Raw genomic sequence first — 16,508 nt, 5'->3', positions numbered from 1 at the left:
ATGGCATGAAATTCTTCTTAGATGGAGTATGAGTTTGAGGAGATTCCTCCACGCCAGATGGTTGACATATTCTCCAAAATTCCCCCAACAACCCAACCTCTGTTCTTCCCTCTCCACATGCAAAAACCACTCGACTATTGTTTCTATTACCTGTTTAGCCCTGGAATACCTACTGTACACACAGTTTTTCTCTTGCCAAGAAGCCCCGTAATATGGTCACCTTAGAGTCACTATAAGTCAGAAATGACTTGAAGGCTCAGAACAACAACAATGCTAGATGTAAGTATGGTAAATGAAAAGAACATTTGGGGTATAGATGTGGGAATCCCTAGATAAAAAGATTTGAAGACAGAAACAAGATTATGAAATATCCAGACATTCAATTTGAATTGTTGTTCCAGTAAGATGCTCTGAGAAAAATTCCAATCAGACTGACAAAAAACCCGAATGATATTGCAATACTTAGATTCACAACAGCACAACTACAAAAAGTGACACTATTCTTGTACTGATCTCTCCAGTAACTGGTGATTAATTCCTAGATTCTTGAATAGATTATGAATCATTGAATCATTGAGGATCCATTTGGTAACATCTGGGAAATGGAAGGGAGGGCATTATTGTTCTCTAAGAATTTGCTTTTCTTTGCAGTGTTCCTACTTCCCCAGGCCCCTTTATATTATTGGGCTTTACCTGTATTTGCTGGTTGTTAAGCTGTGTAGCTATGTGGCTCTGTAGCCAAGGATCCCTGTTAATGAATTGTGAAGATGTGTAACTGGCACCGACAAGAGTGTCTCAATGCAAATTGAGCTTTACTAACGCATATCAGTGCTTCCTAGCCAGTTTCCAATTGATGTTCTCTGTGCATCAGTCCTCGTTGTGTGTTGGATTCTACTGTACATTGGTCTTGTTGTACATCAAGTCCCACTGTGCATCAGCAATGTTTCCAGCTCCGCTACATAGCAACATAACAACAGCCCTTGCTGAATTCTGATGTTGCAAAATTATTCAAGTCTATTTCCCACTGTCATGAGTTGACTTATGAAGATATAATTCTCCTAGTGAGTTTCAACTAATAGGAACTGAAATAATGACATTTAGGAACTGAAATCACAGCATTTCATGAAAATATTTGCCATACAACTTAGTAGGCTACTATTTTTAGAGTAAAAATACCATTACCTTACTTTCTGAGTGAGGAAAGAAAAGAAATGCTGCTATATCTATTGAGTCCAGTAACACTGGCCCACTTCAGTACCTTGAGAAAAACATGGTTTTAACTTTGGATATGCCTTGAATGTATTTGAATGGTTTTTAACTGTGAATTTTTAAATACTATTTATATATAATGCTGCTTTAATATTTGTATAATTGTATATTTTAAATTCTTTTATGTTAAGCCGCTTTGAGCCCCCTTCCGGCGGGGGGGGGGGGGGAGATAAACTGGGGCACAAATAATAATAATAATAATAATAATAATAATAATATAGTAAAGGAAACCTGAATGATCCCAAGACCATAGGGCATAACAAACATGTTGTTGATTAACCAGCACTCTTATCACCTAATTCATCCTAAGAGAAATGTAATATTTTGTGTTTGCTTGAGTGATATCAGAGCCGTCTTACTGGAGGCTACAGTGCAGCTGAGTGCTATTTGGAGGATGGGTGGGTAATTTTCCTGACATTTATCCATGCTGCAAAAGTAATATTTCGGACTGTCATATCAAATTTGTAAAATTCAGAAGCCTGAATGAAAGTTAATCTGAAACAGAGTAAGCATAAATCATATTTTTGTGTTGAACCGAAAGCATATCATCTCCCAGTTGTGTTCTAGTGAGCATAAATTCATCTTTCATGGATAATCAGCATGAAGCATGAACCCTGGCACCTTCCATAACCATCAAAGATTTAGCTTCACTAAATTTAAAACTATGTTATGATACCTTCCAATTGGTTCAGATGAACAAATTTGTAAAAGCCAGTGACTTAATAGCTTGGATTCAAATAGAAAGAAAGTTGTTACCAAAACATTGCTAGGGAAGCATAGTTTCAACTAAAATCTTTTTTAAAAAAACAAACAAACAAACAAAAACAAAACAACTTTCTAGAATAGAATAGCCAATTTTTCATCTAGAGAATGTTTATTATATGGTTCAGGTATTTTAAAAATTATCATTGTTATACTCTTATGTCCTTTCTTAGAATGTTATTTATTTAAACAGAAAGAGAACTATAATTAATATGAAGGGTGGGAAGAGAAAGAAATATACAGAATAAAGGATTTACAGAGAGTCTCATTTATCCGACATAAACAGGCCGGCAGAATGTTGGATAAGCAAAAATGTTGGATTAAGGATTTTATTTATTTATTTATTATTTAAATTTATATGCCGCCACTCCCCTGGGGCTTGGAGTGGCTTACAAGGATGGCTAAAATCTAACAAAATTTAAAAGCAATTTAAAACAATTTAAAAACAGTAATATCAAACATTAAAAGCCTGTTGAAACAGGTATGTCTTACATGCCCTGCGGAAAGCTGGTAAGTCCCACAAGGCACGGACTTCAGGTGGCAGAGTATTCCAGAGTGATGGTGCCACTGCTGTGAAGGCTCTGCGTCTGGTTGCTGTTAGACGCAAGGTCTTGACACTGGAAACTTCCAATAGATCTTGAGCCTCAGAACGGAGGGATCTCTGGGGTTGGTAGGGGGTGAGGCGGTCCCTCAGATACATCGGCCCCAGACCATGCAAGGCCTTAAAGGTGAGTACCATCTCTTTGAAAGGATTAAGGAGGGATTAAGGAAAAGCTTATTAAACATCAAATTATGTTATGATTTTTCAAATTAAGTACCAAAACATCATGTCTTACAACAAATCAACAGAAAAAGCAGTTCAATACACAGTGCAGTTGTTTAGCAATTATTGTATTTATGAATTTAGCACCAAAACATTGCAATATATTGAAACAGCTGTGGATCTGGGCAGGAAGCAGACTGTGTTGGATAATACAGAAGGTTGGATGAGTGAAGGTTGGATAAGCAGGACTCTACTGTATGTGTAAAGTACAAATTTATACAATCTAAAAAAACACGAAAATAGACAGCAATTAAAACAAATAAAATTTATTCAAAATTAAGAACAACAGATGCCTCCTTTAAGAGCTCTACATCTGTTTAAATCATATTATTATTGTATTGCAAATATGGGTCAAGTTTTAAAACTATCTCAAATATTGCAAGACAGAATGTGGTAAATCTATAGGGATAAGATATGTTTGCAAGTCAGACTAGGGAAATATTGGGCTTCAATCTGGATGATGCCACCCTATAAATAAATATCTGTTTAGGATTGAAAAATGTGTTAAAGTATTCATAAATGTCATTATTATCCACTTTATAAGATTATTTATTTATTTCGTACATTTCTACCCCACCCTTCTCCATATAAGGAGACTCAGGGCGGCCTCATATAAGTATCAAATGATACTAACAACATATACACCATAAAATTACAATTAAAACAGTAAAATCATTTCAAAAACATTATACAAAATCATCAATACATTCATTTAAGAATACATTAACATGCCAGTAAAGCCAAAACCAAGCCAGGTAATCCAATGTCGTAAAAATTCCAAAATTTCTTTCCATATTGCCACTATTCTCTAGTCGAATGCTTGGCCCCAGAGCCAGGTCATCAATTGTCTTCTGAAGGCCAGGAGGGAGGTGGCCAACCTGATGTCCTTAGGGAGAGAGTTCCACAGATGGGGGGCCACTGCCGAGAAGGCCCTGTCTCTCGTCCCCACCAACTGCGTTTGCGAGAATAGTGGGATCGAGAGCAGGGCCTCTCCTGATGATCTCCTGCTATGATGGTTCATAGCAGGAGATGCGTTCGGACAGGTAATCTGGGCCAGAACCATTTAATAGTGAAGTATTGAACAATCATTATTAATCTTACTGGAGATGATGCAATAAAATAGGCGATTGGATGTGCTCCACACATATGATTCTAAGGACCTCATCCCATCAAAGTGGAGAAAGTGGGGAAAAGCCAAGGGAACCATCTTCTTTCATTCCCTACCATCAAGGTCCCATGCCTTTCCATCATCAAGGATGGGAGCCATTGCAGACTGCTCCCCGTCTTTCTCTACTTCTGTCAGTTGGAGTAGGGTAGCACTCGATGCCTGGAAACAAAGTCTTCCCTACATGTCCCTGGGTTGCCAGAATGGAGTCCCACAGGCAACCACCAGAAGTGGCCTTGCGTCATGTGATGGCCTTTGTGGGACTCCGTTTTGACAGTGCAGAGAAATGGAGAGAATACAGAGAGAAGCCTCTGTGGGATGAAGTCTGAATGTATTGGAGGATGGATTAGGATGGATAATCCAAACGTTGGGTCAAAAAGTTCACTTTAGAGGGACATTAGTACTAATTCCTGTCTTTAAAAGTGAGCATGAAAAACGAACCTTTTAGATTTTGTTGTCAAGACTGGAGTTAGTTAACTAATGGAAACTAGAAAATCTCTCAGTACAAAAGTAGTTCAACAGGATAAAACAGGAGACAAAGTGAGAATACCAAGTGATTTCAAAAGAATATACTTTTGAAATCACTTGGAAATCTTTTGTTGTCTGTTGTACTGAATACTGTTGTACTGAATACTGATCTTAAACTTCCTCTGGATCAATAGAAATGTTGGGAAAAATGATTATTGAAGGTTAAGATTAATATTTGAACAACATGCAGTATTTGGAAGACAACTTATATCTACCTTGATTGCCAGGGATAAGGTTTATGATCACATGATTTGGAGAAGGGAAGGGAAGGGAAGGGGGGAGAAGGGAAGAAATATGACTTAACATGCAGTACTTATTTAGGTAGAAAAAATGTATGTATCATAATTATCATTGTTGTTGTTACTACATATATAGAAAATAAAAATATAAAATTACAGCATTTTTTGTAAAATTCAGAGGTCTGAATTAAAGGTAATTATAATAAGGCAAGCATAAATCATATTTTGTGTTGAATTAAAGGTATATCAATTCCCAGTTGTATTCAAGTGAGCATAAATGCATCCTACATACATGAGCATCATGAAGGATAAACAATAATTGGCAGCTGGCACCATCCATTGCCATCAAATGGGGTGTTTTTTTTTTTTGGAGGCTTGTCCTTATTTTGTAGGTAGGATAGGTAGGATAGGATCGAGCAGGAAGTTGCCCTGGATGTTTTCAAGGGGATCTTCTTAGTGGACATTGAAACACCCCAGGACATTCCATAGATCTATCCTCCAGCTTGTCCCAGTGTAGCTGGGGCACCAGTAATATCACTAAGGTTGACGTTACCCCATACAGTATCTCATGGTGTCACCCTATAGATTTTCTCCTATATCAGACTATATAGAAACTTTAGTAATGTTTTTGTATACTAGTGTTACTTGTAATTTGTGAAAATGACAAAAACAGCAACTAAAAAAACCAGCAGCAAAGAAACCAACAGATGAAACCACATGATTTGAAGCATGATGGTAATTAGATAATAATGATAGCTCTGATGGAACATCAGACTATTCAAAAAGTAAACTGAGCATAGATTTTAGACTTGTGAGTATATTGATACAATAAAATTGATATAATCTGGGCTTTGAAAAATATTTTTGTGGTTAGAACAAATAATGCATTTCTACTGAAACATAATAAATTGTGGCAAGTTCTTGGTGGTATGGGCATACCAAATCACCTTATCTCTCTCCTGAGGAATCTGTATGATGACCAAGTAGCAACAGTAAGAACTGACCATGGAACAACAGACAGTTCAAGATTGGGAAACGCGTATGGCGGGGTTGTATATTCTCACCCAACCTATTCAACTTGTACGCAGAACACATCATGCGATGTGCGGAGCTTGACAAATGCAAGGCTGGGGTAAAAATTGCTGGAAGAAACATTAACAACCTTAGATATGCAGATGATACCACTTTGATAGCTGAAAGCAAGGAGGAGCTGAAGAGCCTTCTAATCAAGGTGAAAGAAGAAAGTGCAAAAGCTAGGTTGCAGTTAAACATAAAAAAACAAAGATTATGGCAACCAGACTGATTGATAACTGGCAAATAAAGGAAGAAAATGTGGAGGCAGTGACAGACTTTGTATTTCTAGGTGCAAAGATTACTGCAGAGGCAGACTGCAGCCAGGAAATCAGGAGACACTTGCTTCTTGGGAGGAGAGCAATGACCAATCTCAATAAAATAGTGAAGAGTAGAGACATCACACTGGCAACAAAGATCCACATAGTAAAAGCAATGGTATTTTCCATATTCACCTACGGATGTGAGAACTGGACCATAGGGAAGGCTGAACAAAGGAAGATAGATGCTTTTGAACTGTGGTGCTGGAGGAAATTTCTGAGAGTGCCTTGGATCGCCAGAAGATCCAACCAGTCCATACTTCAGAAATAAAGCCCAACTGCTCATTGGAGGGAAGGATAGTAGAGGCAAAGATGAAGTACTTTGGCCACATCATGAGAAGAAAGGAAAGCTCAGAGAAGACAATTATGCTGGGGCAAATGGAAGGAGAAAGGAAGAGGGAGCAACCAAGAGCAAGATGGATGGATGGCATCCTTGAAATGACTGGCTTGAACTTGAGGGAGCTGGGGTGGTGATGGCTGACAGGGAGCTCTGGCGTGGGCTGGTCCATGAGCTGGTTCTGTTCTGCCTCAGGCATTATCAGCAGCTGTTCTTAAAGCCCTTTTATTTAAAAAACAATTGTATCAATTTGTCATTATCTGAAATCATCCTCATCAACATTATGTGTCCGTTGGTATTCACCTTTTCCAAATGTTTGTTCCCAAAGCAGTTAAGATCATATCAAATGAACAGCAATACATTCAAAAATGGTAATGGGAATAATTACAAATAATCACAATGTCAAAATATTTAAAAAGAAAAACTTTGTACAGAGTAAACAAATTTACCCAGTAAATCTACTTAAATGTAATTAGAATGCTAAATAGTTGTAATACAGGAATATGAGCATAAAGGTTGAGCACCCTTACCTGGAATTTCAAAATCCAAAATACTCCAAAATCATCCACATGGGTAGTTGAGGAACCTGTTTTCTGAAGGTTCAATAAACAGAAACCTTATTTCAGGTTCAAAATTATTAAAATTACCTTTAGATAATGTGCATAAAATGGATATAACACATACTTTTTGTTTAGAATTGGGTCCTATCTTGAAGCGATGCACATATATTCAAATACAGGTATTCCAAAATCTGGAAAAAAAATAAACAAATCCAAAATATGTCTAGTCCCAAGCATTTCAAATAACAGAGACTTAACCTGTATTATGTACAAGGTCGAACTAATCTCTCTTTTAACAAAGGTAATGTGGTATACTGTACCTATGGCCACTTACATTTGTCAGTCTTCCACTCAGTGTATCACTTCAATCTATTAAATATCTCTTTCCTGGAGGGATATGATTCCTTCACACCTCACATATTCTCCTCACAATCTTCCAGTTTCATGGAGGAATGATTTATTAGTGGTCATTACTACCAGGACTTTTATCTAAATGACGGCTTCATTTGCTTGCATATTTCTCTGAAACATTTGAACGAAACAGGATGCTGATATTTGACTAGATGGACTTTTGGTGTGATCCAACAAGGCTCTTCTTATATCCATATACAAATACATAGTGGCATATAATGCAATGTACCTAAGGTCCACAGAGAAAAATATGAGTTATAACTACAGTACAACTGCATGTTTCTTCTTCATAAACTATTATAACTTGCATTCCCAACAGCACTAAATCCAATAGAACAGTGGTTCTCAACCTGGGGGTCCCCAGATGTTTTTGGCCTTCAACTCCCAGAAATCCTAACAGCTGGTAAACTTGCTGGGATTTCTGGGAGTTGTAGGCCAAAGACATCTGGGGACCCCAGGTTGAGAACCACTGCAATAGAAAGTGTTATCAGTTTATATATTTTTCATCTAGAAGTGGACAAACCCGAGGTATGGGTAGGAAGTGTATTGGTTTCCAAGACCATAACATATTCCATACTCAGCTCATGTTGCTGCTTCTGATTGGGAAACATATCACAAAGCCACCATGCTTGGGCAGTATGGCAGAAAAACCCATCCATGTTTCTTTAATTATACAGTGGTTCTCAATCTGTGGGCCCCCAGGTGTTTTGGCCTACAACTCCCAGAAATCCCAGCCAGTTTACCCGTTGTTAGGATTTCTTGGAGTTGAAGGCCAAAACATCTGGATACCCATAAGTTGAGAACTTCTGTTTTAATACAAAGCCCAGCATTCACCTTGCTTTCCTGGGAGGCTTCCAGGAGTGCAACTCAGCTATATGTCTCATTAAAATTGGTTGATGAGAAGTTTATAGCAGCTGCACTGTTAAAATTCAGCAACATGATAGAAGATGCAGCAATGCATTGGGAGTGTAGAGAGAAAAAGGGCAACAAAATTGGACAGATGGGGTTCATGCAGATGTATGATTATTACCACCTCTGTTTTAGCTGCTGAGAATAGGCAGATTCAACTGGGACATTTCCCTATTTAAGCCTCATTAATGCTTTCACAGTCTCATTCATTCCAGGGAGTTTGCAAGGAAACTCCTTTACATCTCAATGTAAGCTTGGCTCTTTGCCTTAAGTCTTTGATGCCTAGCCTACACTACATGAAATGTTCAAAATTATAGTGGCTGTTCCTCAGAGCTGCAATATTGTATTCAGGTCTGTTCCTCCGTGTGTATGCAACTTGGCTTTGATGACTTTAATGTTATTCTATAATCTAATGTTAGGATTTAAGAGGATTTTGATTTCCCTAGTAGCACTGCCTTATCATGGGAAAGATTAGCAAAGTGAGAGGGCGGAGGTCACAATCCATGACCAAAAAAAAGAATCATTATTGTTCTGACAACAGCCAAGTTTTGTTGCCTGCGTTTCTCCCTCCCATTTTACAGTGACATTGGTTATGCCCTGACTGTGACATTGACAGGTTGCCTTGTTTTTCAGAAGCCAACATCAGATCTTGCTTTCCCCGGGGAAACTTTTCTTCTCCTTTCTTTCTCTTTTAAAGCCCAGCACAAGAAAAATGATTCAATTATCCTCAGGCAAAATGGTATGAAATTCCTTGTTCTTTGGAATGACTTTTTAAAAATGTAAAGCTTTCCACCAAGGCTTGAAATAGCCTCCCAGAATAATGAAAGCAGACTCAAAGAATAAGAAAATACAGAAAATGCTAATTGATAGAGAATAACGCAACAAGATTCAGGTGTTTTGCTAGATGTTGCAGGAATGGTATGCATGTGCCCATATGCATCACCTGCTTTCTGTACTGAGTACTGTACCGTCAAGTGATTATTTACATGTGCAAACAAGCCCTGACTGATCAAATAGCTCAGTTTTTCACCCATTTTAAGATACGATACTTCTGATGAGATTCAGCTCACACATTCTTCAAACTATGAAAGTATTGAGTACCTTTTCTATAGCAAGTGGTGTATCTATTTTAATACCAGTTTGCAAAACAAGCAATGTGAAAAAGTCAGATGGCAGCGAATACCTCTTCAAAAAACTGTATATTCAAATTTTCTGACAGAACAAAAAGTTTCTCTTATGAACTGTAGCTTACAGAATCCCTGAGACAGCATGGTCAGTTACCATATCTGCTAGAAAAAAAAGTGTGAGCAGTTGCCTCCAAATGTTGGCTAGAAAATTCTGTTGGCTAGAAAATCCTAACTAGAGGAGACTCATTAACTCAACAGAATTTACCTAGCATCATAGAGTTGGAGGAGACCACTAGAGCTATCAAGTCCAATCATATTGCACTATACACAGTGAAAGCATTCTCAACAGATCCAGTCTCCAGAGAAGGAGACTCTTCTTATTAACATACTCTTAATAGCTCTTACTATGAGGAAGTTATTCTTAATGTTTAGATGGGGGTCTCTTTTTTTGTAGTCTAAATCCAGTGCGCCATATCGTTGGATCTGGAACATCAGAAAACAAGCTGGCTCAATTTTAAATATGAAATCCTTTCAAATATTTAAATCTGTCTATAATATTTTTTCATGTCTGGAGTGACTTGAGAAGCTGCAAGTCACTTCTGGTGTGAGAGAATTGGCCACCTGCAAAGACTTTACCCAGGAGATGCCCAGATGTTTTGATGTTTTACCATCCTTGTAGGAGGCTTCTCTCATGGGGAGCGGGAGCTGTCAGATGGAGCTCATTCATGCTTTCCTCGGATTCAAACCTCCAACCTGTTGGTCTTCAGTCCTGCAGGCACAAGTGTTTAACCCATTGTGCCACTGGGGGCTCCTTACATTATTAAGAGCATTTCTATCCCATCCTTCGCGCCTCCAAAGAGGGAGTCAGGAGGGCTACCAGTAGGCACCATTCAGTGCCAAACAATATGCAACATAAAATGCATTTAACCTACATTAAAAACAATTATAAACATTAAAACAATTCACCATTTCATGTCATCCTCCAAATCAATCCTAATAATAATAATAATAATAATAATAATAATAATAATATTCCCCGCTTTATCTCCCAAAGTGGACCCCTTGTGACTTCTTCTATGTGTTAACTCATCATTCAGCACTGACTAATCATTCAGGAGGTCACACAGATTAGTCTAATTTCCCCTGACCATCAGAATACCTTGCTCCTGTAAATGAGATAAGTTCCAGCTCTTTTGTGCTATTTAGAGGGCATGCTATACCATCTCTTTTCTCCTGTGTTTTTCAAGTTTGATTGATTTATTGGGTATACTGTTTTCTCCCTCCCCCTCTCTCTTACACCACCACACACACATATAACCTATATCTATATGAATATAGATCAAGATAAATATAGATGTATGACTTGAAAGGAAAGAAATAGCACTTTTCATAAGTTTGTTATGGATCCTTGTAGGATGCAATTAATCACTATATTAGATAGGTAGGTCGGTAGGAAGAAAGGATTAACAAATAGAACTTAATAGTCCAGTTATTTCAATTCCTCAGTTATTTCTAGAGCTTAGAAGTAGCTGAATCAGGAGGAGAAGAGTAAGACCTGATTTTTTTCCTTATTAATGGAACTATTAATTTCTGTTTTTAAATCTCTTTCTCTCTCATACACCCATGTGATTAAATGGGTATTTTATGAGTGTGTGTGTCCTCCATTCTTGTTTATTGTAGACAAAGAAAACAGCAAATATTTTGCTAAGAATATATAAATTTTACTAACTAGTAAATATATTTAGTAAAGCTGTAAAGCAGTGAAAATACTGAAAAATAATAGCTTCCCTCCTAAGCTCAAATTCCTCTGCTTTAAATCCATTCCAGCTCTGTGTATCATTTTGTCTGTCAAAAAAAGAGCATGCTATATTTAATTAAAAATGGGAGAAATGTTGGCAGAGGCTGTCTATAATTTTGTGTGCAGAGAGCACTATTCTTGGCTGGAAAGGTTTTTTAAAAACTGGCAGACGGTGTCTTATGGAAATCAGCACTAATAGGATTTTTGAGAATGCTTTCTGGATGTTGGCCAAGGTACACATCTGTGTACATAAGAGTCTAGGAGGCAGTGGATGCATCTGGCATGAGCTGGTAGTGAGTTATGGCGATCCCTGAACTATCTGAAACATTCTTTTTGGCATTAGAGGACTAACACCGTGGTGGAGTTCAAAACACAAATGTGCCCAAGAGTCTGATTTGTAAATGAGTGTCATTAGATTAAACAAACAGAGGAAATGCATTTCCGCAGGAGAGGCAGTAAAAGCACTGCCCTACTCTGCAGTCCAAAGATGTTTCCTTTCCTTTAAGTTGTGGTGTTAATTTTGTGTTACAACACTTCAAGGAAAAATTGAGAAAAGCTACAAAGCTGGTAATGGGCAAAATGTATGAAAATAAGCAGAAAAGACAACAACCCTAGTAAAGCCACTGCATTTAGACTGACTAGTGAATGTTACTTCAGTACAGGCAACAGGACAGGTGTAGACTAGTCACAGATTCATGTAAACTCTAGAGAATGTAGGACATGCAGTATGGCACAAGAAGAACCACTTCAGCATGAGAGGAACCCATTGCCTACCAGAAGGAATGTTAGTGAGGCTTCTACTACTACCCATCAGCTTCTGTTGCCTGAGCTGGTTGCCCCACTCTACCTAAAGGGAGGGCTATCACAGGTAGATAGTTCAAATGCACTTATTGACTGGAGAACATATAATAGAATCCTAGAGTTGAAGGAGACCACAAGGACCATCCAGTCCAACTCCATTCTGCCAATCAGTTCTCCCAACAGATGGCCATCTAGCTCCTGTTTAAAAAACTTCAGCAAAGGAATGTGTACATGAAGCATACTGCCACAGCTTTTTTAAAGCTGCCTCTTTGTCATTTATCTCTCTATCATGTATTTCTTATCTCTTTCTTCATTCTGGCCATCCATCTACTTGTCTATTTATCTGTCCACACACATACTCCAAATAGTTTATTTTTAAGCTTATTGCTGGAATCACATTGGTGAAACTAAAATAAACCAGTGAAAAAGTAGTCTTGTTACAATCCACAACAAAACATAGTTCTTTTAGTGGTCAGATTATGGAGTTAATCCTTTTAGAAAAGTTCACACAGAGACACAGTGTGTCATTGGGATGTTCATGTCTCAGTGCATGTTCCCCAAAAGCAATCCATGTTGAAAGGGGCAGCCAGACAGTGCTTTCAGTAAAGACTTCCTGTATGTTGCACCCCAGACCTTGATTCATAAGAGTTCTAAACTGAATGGGAGCTTCTGAAAACATACTTTTGGGTTCCTTACAGTTAACCCTTCCCCACATTAGCTAGCTATGGAAAACACAGTGGCAGCTATGGCAAGGGTGGATCAAGTGTTACGACTTTTGAGTTGCGGTTAATCATTTAACACCTCTGTCTCTTTAGCCAAAGCTACCTTATCCATGCAAATATAATAAGTGAATGGCTCTATAGTCTCCCATCATAATACATTTATATCTTTCACATGAGGAAAAGCTAGAATTTATATGTAGAAATATTTGGTCTTGGAAGATGCTTGGTTGGGCTCAGAGTGCTTGGAGCAACAGCCCTTTATGATTTTAATGTTGTTTGATTTCTGGGTAGTTGTAGGTTTTTTGAGCTGTATGGCCATGTTCTAGATGTATTATCTTCTAACTTTTCACCTGCATCTATGGCAGAGGTTGTGCGGTCTGTTGGAAACTTGGGAAACTTGGGTTTATTTATCTGTGGAAGGTCCATGTTGGAAGAAAGAACTCCTGTCTGTTGGAGCTAAGTGTGAATGTTTCAACTGGCCACCTTGATTAGCATTTGATGGCCTGGCAGTTTTATGGTGTGGCTTGTTATTGTCTGGGGGAAGCCTTTGTTGAGAGATGATTAGCTGTCCCTGATTGTTTCTTGTCTGGAGTTCCCCTGTGCTTGAGTGTTCTTTATTTACTGTTATAATTTTAGAGGGTTTTTTTTTTAGTACTGATAGCTAGATTTTGTTCATTTTCATTGTTTCTTCCTTTCTGTTGAAATTGTCCACATGCCTGTGGATTTCAATGGCTTCTCTGTGTAGCCTGACATAGTATTGTTAGAGTGGTCCAGCATTTTTGTGTTCTCAAATAATATGCTGTGTCCAGGTTGGTTCATCAGGTGCTCTGCTATCGCTGACTTCTGTGGCTGAAGTAGTCTGCAGTGCCTTTCATGCTCTTTGATTCGTGTTTGGGCACTGCGTTTTGTGGTCCCTATGTAGACTTGTCCACAGCTGCATGGTGTACGGTAGACTCCTGCAGAGGTGAGAGGATCTCTCTTGTCCTTTGCTGAGTGTAGAACTTGTTGTATTTCCTTAGTGGGTCTGTAGATAGTTTGTAGGTTGTATTTCCTCATCAACTTCGTTATGCGTTCAGTGGTTCCCTTGATGTATGGCAAGAACACTTTTCCTCTGGGTGGATCTTTGTCTTTACTCTCGTAGCTTGTTCTCAGTCTTGCAGCTCTTCTGATGTCTGTGGTGGAGCTCTTCTGATGTCTGAGGACACTTGCCATGAAAGCCTTCAACAATATATTGTTTGACTTCTGTTGTGCACAGTTAATGGATGGAGTTTGGAGGGGGATATATGGCAGTGATGACTTGATGGTCAAAGTGGCTTCCATGGAATACCAGCACATACATAGATCTCCTAAATTCTCTTGGGTTTTCTCGGATATTTCTGTACCATGCAGCAGGGCAGATTTCATGTATCTATACCAATGTAAGAACATTGCTATCTATCATAAAGAACACACCAATGTTCAGTATCAACATTGGTGGTAGGTGGGTTTTTGTCCTGAGAGAAGCAAAGGTTGTAAAACAAATATAACAATAACAGCAAAACATGTAAATGCCTTATATCTAACTTGCGGGAAATTGGTAGTTATTGTGTGATTCAGTGGCAAAAAGAGTTTTTTTAAAAAAATACACTCCTTGGCATTTCAGATCCAACAGGCAGTGACTCATTATATCATATCTCTTTATAGGCTTTGAAAAGAAACCATTGCATTCTGTTTTTGTCCCATTAGGTGCTATGTCCCATTAGGTGCTATGTCCCATTAGGTGCTATGAAAAATGAAATGAAGCTGCTGAATGCAAGGGGATGTTCTGAGCAACATCACTATTTTTGAGGCATTGTGTTCCCACTATAATTCAGAGATAATTCCTGAATTTCATTTCGCATTATGAACTGTTCCTATTGCATTGGACATAGAAAATCCCTGACTTGTTGAGGTTTAATAAAGTAGAATCCTCACTAGGGTGGAATGAACCTCATATGCAAGAAAGGGAGATCTTCTTTATTAAATGGAAGGTCTCATGAGGTGGCATCCAAGCCTTGGCCTTTTTATATGCTCCCTTGCAAAGAAAGATATCTGAATTCTAAAATACATTACAATTTGTCTACATTAATATTACATTTTCTGTTAATTTTGTTTAGACTTTGTGGATTTATGAACCAAACAAAAGGCTGGGATCCTTGTTTCCAACTTTCTATCTGTATTTTCAGATACTTACAAACTGGATGTTTTTATTTTATGAACAACAGGGACTTTACTTGTCTAAACTGGCATGCTATCCATTTCCTTAGAACATAGCTGCTCGGTTCTGAAATATCAATTTCATCTTGTGGATAGAAAAATCAATGGCTTAAGTCATCACCCTGAACTCACAGATTCAATTTCACTTCATCTTCCTCGGATGTTTATAGCTTACTCTTCCCCCAGTGGCATTTGTTTAGAAGGAAACTATTAAAATGGTGTTGGAAGAAAGTCAGTAAAACACAGGACTATATGAATCCCTTTTAGAGGAAGTGGTATTGTTGTGTTAAGAAAGCAAAAGCTTTAAGGACTAAAAAAGAGCAATCCATGGGGAAGTGGACTTGAAAATGAATCTGAATTTATCAATCATCTAGCTTCATTAATACTGTGAATTCCTTGTCATTGATGTGTGAATGTTTCCTCTCATGCATAACTGATCTGAGTGGATTTATCTGTCAGACAAGAATTGGTTCTTTGGAGGCTGCAGGCTGCTGAACTTTCCTCCATGCAATTGAGTCAAGAAGGGTAGCATGGTGAATGCCAGGACTCAGGAGGACTGAATTTCATCTCTCTAACATGAGGATGGGCAGATGTCAGGCCTGCCAGATCAATTATGTTGTTGTTTTTCCCTCAAACTCTGAAATGCACCATTTGAAGCCAGTGACAAAACAAGGGTAGATGTTCAAATTGCATTATTTGGCAGAGTAGATTCAGCTTTAGCCTGGTTACAAATCAGAATGTGCAGGATTTTTTTTCCTCTCAGAAAGAGTAAGCACCATGAAACAAACCAGGAGATATTTCTGACCAAACATCAATCATATTGTGCTGTTAGTCTTAGTAGAAAAGGTAAAGGTTTCCCCTGACATTAAGTCCAGTCATGTCCAACTCTGAGGGGTGGTGTTCATCTCCAATTCTAAGCCGAAGAGCCAGTGTTGTCCATAGACACCGCCAAGGTCATTTGGCCAGCATGACTGCATGGAGCACAGTTACCTTCCTGCAAAAGCGGTACCTATTGATCTACTCACATTCGCATGTTTTTTAACGGCTAGGTTGGCAGAAGTTGGGCCTAATAGCAGGACCTCACCTTGCTCCCCGGATTTGAACCACCAACCTTTCAGCCATCAATTCCAGTAGCTCAATGGTTTAACCTGCTGTGCCACCAGAGGGCCCTTAGTCTTAAATTACTCTTAATTTATATTAATTTAAAATATCTGATATGCTCTGATATAAACGCCTTTTCAGTCACTGAAGTATGAACAATGCATCACATTCTGCTGAACAGATATGATGTAAAGGTTGTATCCAATATGGATAGTTTCAGGACATAATTTTAAAAGGCAGTCTTTGTTTGAATTCAGTCAGAAGTGGATTAATTCCTCTATTGACCCAATTAATACTAAAAATCTAATTTGTATTAGGTAATCTCTTTCT

General features: G+C 38.2%; 1 protein-coding gene across 5 annotated transcripts in view; it reads left to right on the top strand.

The window, feature by feature from the left end:
- The window catches only part of GLRA2 (glycine receptor alpha 2), a 168,198-nt gene that overhangs the window by 59,657 nt on the left and 92,033 nt on the right, over positions 1–16,508 (top strand). The gene's annotated exons all lie outside the window — the stretch shown is intronic.

This window comes from Anolis sagrei, chromosome 3, assembly GCF_037176765.1.
Source record: "Anolis sagrei isolate rAnoSag1 chromosome 3, rAnoSag1.mat, whole genome shotgun sequence".
Classification (NCBI taxonomy): domain Eukaryota; kingdom Metazoa; phylum Chordata; class Lepidosauria; order Squamata; family Dactyloidae; genus Anolis; species Anolis sagrei.
The sequence above is the reverse complement of the archived record's forward strand: the minus strand, read 5'-3'. Positions and strand labels throughout refer to the sequence as shown.